Source organism: Myxocyprinus asiaticus, chromosome 14 (genome assembly GCF_019703515.2).
Source record: "Myxocyprinus asiaticus isolate MX2 ecotype Aquarium Trade chromosome 14, UBuf_Myxa_2, whole genome shotgun sequence".
NCBI classification, from domain to species: Eukaryota; Metazoa; Chordata; class Actinopteri; order Cypriniformes; family Catostomidae; genus Myxocyprinus; species Myxocyprinus asiaticus.
The window spans coordinates 23,687,567-23,693,566 of record NC_059357.1 but is presented as its reverse complement, the minus strand read 5'-3'; positions in this window follow the sequence as shown (position 1 = coordinate 23,693,566).

Sequence of the window (6,000 nt, the reverse complement as noted above, 5' to 3'; positions counted from 1 at the left end):
AGTACTGGTTGCTCCCTACCTGTGACAACTAACTCCCATATTCTTCATCTGTCTGGGCTATGGGGCAGGATGGCAAGACACAAGCCTTTTTTTTTTTTTTTTTTTTTCAGAAAACATCCAAGCCCGGAAAAACCTATATCCAGTCTACCAAAACCATGTGGAAAAATGTGTTATGGTCTAATGAGACCAAGATTGAACTTTTTGCCCAAAATTGTAAAAGATATGTTTGGCGCAAAAACAATACAGCACATCAGCAAAAGAACATCATACCCACGGTGAAGCGTGGAGGTGGCAGCATCATGCTTTGGGGCTGCTTTTCTTCAGCTGGAACTGGGGCTTTAGTGAAGGTGGATGGAATCATGAATAAAAAAAGCTCCTAGTACCAGTCAATTTTGGCACAGAACATTCTGGCGTCTGCTGGGGATCTTTCACCTTTCAGCATGACAATGATCCAAAGCACACATCCAAATCAACAAAAGAATGGCTTCAGCAAAAAAAGATTAATGTTTTGGAATGGCCCAGCCAGAGCCCAGACCTGAATTCTATAGAAAATCTGTGGGGGGACCTGAAGAGGGCCGTACAAAGGAGATGCCCTCACAATCTGTCAGATCTGGAATGTTTTTGCAAAGAAGAGTGGGAAAATATTCCCAAGTCAAAATGTGCCATGCTAATAGAATCTTATCCAGTGCTGTAATAAAATCAAAGGGTGCTTCAACTAAGTATTAGTTCAGGGATGTGCACATTTATACAGTTAGGTTGTTCTAAGTTTTTTTTTTTTTTTTTCTCTGAAATGTGTCACTTTGGTTTTCAGTGGCATTGCATAGTTGTAATTTTTACATTAAAGATGCAAAAATTCTGATATGATTTATCTATGTTTAATTTTTTACATCACAAAAACATGCTGTTTTAACAGGGGTGTGTAGACTTTTTATATCCACTGAGTATATATATATATATACACACACACACACACAAATTTACTTCTACTTATTCATGCAATTATTGAATCAGCCAATCGTGTTGCAGCAGTGTAATGTATAAAATCCTTCAGATATGGGTCAGGAGCATCGGTTAATTTTCACATCAGCCATCAGAATGGGCAAAAAATTTGATTTCAGTGATTTAGACTGTGGCATGATTGTTGGTGCCAGATGGGCTGGTTTGAGTATTTCTGTAACTGCTGATCTCCTGGGATTTTCATGCACAACAGTCTCTAGAGTGTATAGACAATGCTACAAAAAACAACCAGTGAGCGGTAGTTCTGTGGATGAAACTGCCTTGTTGATGAGAGAAGTCAATGGAGAATGGCCAGACTGGTTCGAGCTGACAGATAGGCGGCTGCCCATTTTGCCCATGTCTAATTCCGCCCCTGTGCTTACGTAACGTTGTTGAATGCAGACACAAACAATAAAAGACTGACAAATGATTTAAGAGACACATAAAAAGAGGGACCAATACACAAGAACATGCAGTTGAACCTACAGTAATACCGAAACCAAAGACAGCTGCCTCATCAAAGGTATGTGTGAACTGTGAATATAATGACAAGTGTATGCCAGACTCTCTCTGTGGTGGTGCAGATTTGAATATCTTTATAGTTAGATTACGTCAACATTTAAACTATGTAGATAAATAACTACTCAGTCACAGTGATTTTAACAGTCTTGGAAGCTGGCCTGCTATAAATTTGCCATATTGACTGTGGAATTTTGTTGTGATGACGTCACCACCAGCCCAGTTTAGTGACCCCCCCCCCCGCAACCCAAAACACTTTTCGGCGCCGGTGGCCCCACTACCTACCGGAGATTAGCTGAATGGATTGGAGAGATGGGAAACCACGTTCTAACATGTGGTAAACAGTTCTAGACTAAGCAGGGAGCAAAGTGATAGACTGTCATTATCCAATCTAAAAAGCATCATTGTCAAATGTGTTTAGACTGCATTAAAGACATTAACCCTTGTGCTGTGTTCCTCACTGGCTACCACTCCTTGTGTTCCCGGGTCAAAATGACCGACCCATTTAAATGGTTTAAGAATCTCACATAATCCATATATTATCATTAAATATTGCATTCAACCTTTTTTCTACTTGATTTTGAGCAACAAGAACAGGTTTTGTACCTCTTTTTGGAATTTACTGAAAATAGGCCTAAATTACCTGAGCCAATGCAACTCAATGTTTGCATTAAAAAAAAAATCTTTTTAATTTTTATGGATATATATTTTACTATATTAAATGTTCATCACACTACTTTGTTTTAAAGTTTAACCAGATTTTTTTTTCTTTTTTTTTTTTTTTGTTACTCATTTATTTTGTGAAAATTGACAGAAAGTCACACTTGTGGTGTTCCCAGTCAAAAATGACCACCCAATAAAATGTATATACTTTAAATCTCTCAATATGAATATATTTTCATTAGATATTGCATTAGATATTTTTGTTAACTTGATTCCTAGTAATAAGAACAGGGTTTGTACTACTTTTTGGAACTTATTTATTGTAGGCTTTTTTGACCTGGGCCTCGTTTCCCAAAAACATCGTAAGCCTAAGTAGATCGTAGAATCCAGTTTTGCGGACCGTTTCCCAAAAGCATCATAACTTAAGTAGTACTTGAAAATGCTGGTAGATTTATGAGTGCTCTGGAGAACTTGTACAGTGCTAAGAGTATCGTAAGGACAGACTTATGCAGACACTTGCAGGACAAACGCGAATTTACACTTGATACAATTTAAATATCTATAGCCACAATTTATGCTCATTTAATATCAGTATACATGCATTTTATTTTATTTATTTTTTAACGGAAAAGGCTAATAATAATAATAATAATGAATGCATAAAATGGTTAGTCTATATTGCATGAACAGATAAATTAATAAGCAAACAAATAAAATGTATTTGTGGACTAGTTGGTAACAACAAAGTGGTGGCATGATTGTTGCAGAGAACTGTAAAAACTACAATCAGAAAGAGAAGGAATAAAGTCAATAACTTGCTGCCGTGCATGAAAATCGTCCATACAATATATATCCTCTTCTCCTCTTCCTCTCTGACACCTAAGGGCACGTTCGCCGGAACCGCATTGTGTAGTACCGCACATGTTGTGTAGCATTGCTGTTACTATTATCACTTTTGGGATTAAAGAGCAGATCTCCCTTTGATTGGTGAATGTCCCTAAAGTGCAGCTTCCACAAATCTCCTTATTTTGCTCTCCGCAATAACACGGTGAATCTCGTTCCCTGTCTGTCACTCACTCGACGTTGTGTCAATGTAGTGACACTAGGGGTCACTCTTGGGAGCCCGAGACACCTCTGGTCTTTGATAAAAGGCCAATGAAAATTGGCGAGTGGTATTTGCATGCCACTCCCCCGGATATACGGGTATAAAAGGAGCTGGTATGCAACCACTCATTCAGATTTTCTCTTCGGAGCGGAACGGTCATGCACACTGAGCTGAATTCCCACGACTATTCATTCACCTCTGCTGGATCTGACGGCGCATTTCAGCGGCTTCTCCCTCCTCTGCATTGGTGCACTGCAGAGAATGCCCCTGGGTGCTTCGGTAGAAATAAAAGAGTATATTTCTCTAAAAGAGTATACAGGTGCATCTCAATAAATTAGAATGTCGTGGAAAAGTTCATTTATTTCAGTAATTCAACTCAAATTGTGAAACTCATGTATTAAATAAATTAAATGCACACAGACTGATGTCGTTTAAGTCTTTGGTTCTTTTAATTGTGATGATTTTGGCTCACATTTAACAAAAACCCACCAATTCACTATCTCAAAAAATTAGAATATGGTGACATGCCAATCAGCTAATCAACTCAAAACACCTGCAAAGGTTTCCTGAGCCTTCAAAATGGTCTCTCAGTTTGGTTCACTAGGCTGCACAATCATGGGGAAGACTGCTGATCTGACAGTTGTCCAGAAGACAATCATTGACACCCTTCACAAGGAGGGTAAGCCACAAATATTCATTGCCAAAGAAGCTGGCTGTTCACAGAGTGCTGTATCCAAGCATGTTAACAGAAAGTTGAGTGGAAGGAAAAAGTGTGGAAGAAAAAGATGCACAACCAACCGAGAGAACCGCAGCCTTATGAGGATTGTCAAGCAAAATCGATTCAAGAATTTGGGTGAACTTCACAAGGAATGGACTGAGGCTGGGGTCAAGGCATCAAGAGCCACCACACACAGATGTGTCAAGGAATTTGGCTACAGTTGTCGTATTCCTCTTGTTAAGCCACTCCTGAACCACAGACAATGTCAGAGGCGTCTTACCTGGGCTAAGGAGAAGAAGAACTGGACTGTTGCCCAGTGGTCCAAAGTCCTCTTTTCAGATGAGAGCAAGTTTTGTATTTCATATGGAAACCAAGGTCCTAGAGTCTGGAGGAATTGTGGAGAAGCTCATAGCCCAAGTTGCTTGAAGTCCAGTGTTAAGTTTCCACAGTCTGTGATGATTTGGGGTGCAATGTCATCTGCTGGTGTTGGTCCATTATGTTTTTTGAAAACCAAAGTCACTGCACCCATTTACCAAGAAAGTTTGGAGCACTTCATGCTTCCTTCTGCTGACTAGCTTTTTAAAGATGCTGATTTCATTTTCCAGCAGGATTTGGCACCAGCCCACACTGCCAAAAGCACCAAAAGTTTTTTAAATGACCATGGTGTTGGTGTGCTTGACTGGCCAGCAAACTCACCAGACCTGAAACCCATAGAGAATCTATGGGGTATTGTCAAGAGGAAAATGAGAAACAAGAGACCAAAAAATGCAGATGAGCTGAAGGCCACTGTCAAAGAAACCTGGGCTTCCATACCACCTCAGCAGTGCCATAAACTGATCACCTTCTAGGCAGTAATTAAAGCAAAAGGAGCCCCTACCAAGTATTGAGTACATATACAGTAAATTAACGTACTTTCCAGAAGGCCAACAATTCACTAAAAATGTTTTTTTTATTGGTCTTATGATGTATTCTAATTTTTTGTGATAGTGAATTGGTGGGTTTTTGTTAAATGTGAGCCAAAATCATCACAATTAAAAGAACCAAAGACTTAAACTACTTCAGTCTGTGTGCACTGAATTTATTTAATACACGAGTTTCACAATTTGAGTTGAATTACTGAAATAAATGAACTTTTCCACGACATTCTAATTTATTGAGATGCACCTGTATATCTCTAAAAGAGCGGCACACATGGAACGTCTTTTTAAAGATGCATCTTTTTAAAGATGCCTTTCCTTTGTGTGTTATTCCTGGTTGCACTCATTATCTCTCACCTTCTGATGGTCACGATCACTGTCTTTCGTGTCTGGGTACTGCTCACGCGGAGACAGCATTCGTGGATGGGTCATGTACTCATTGCGAGAACATGTCCATTGCAACGATGTGGTCGCGGCTTACCTTCGTAAGAAAGCAAGCCACCCCAGAGGCTCCCCGCCTTGGTCCTTCTACCCACGGGTATGAGGCCAGCGCGGCTAGCACTGGGGGCAATTTTGGGACCCCAATGGGACCGCCTCTTCCGGGTATCCCCCCACGGATCTCCCATTCCCCAGCACGCTCATCTGCCCCGATCGGGCTTCTGGATGAGTCCGCCAGGTCATCTCATGGTGAGTTCGACCTCTTATTCGGAGCCCGCGAAAGTGATGAGCTCTCGAGCGCAGCATCGGAAAGTGGGCTTGTCCAGCCGGACGCGGAAGACTCAGCTGGGCTCCTCCCTTCGGGTGCGGTCGCCCAGTCACAGGCTGACCTGGAGATGATGACATGCTTTCACGGGCAGCTGCGAGCGTCGGGCTAGAGTGGAACCCTCCGCTCTCCCCTGAACCCTCGCGGCTCGATGATTGGTTCCTGGGCTCGTGGCACCGCTCAAAGCCACGCCCCGCCCCTGTTCCTTTCTTCCCGGAAGTGCATGAAGAGCTGACGAGGTCGTGGGAGGCACTTTTTACTGCCCGGTCCCGATCTTTCAGCTTCCTTGCCCTCACTGCCCTCGATGGTGGGGTGGCCA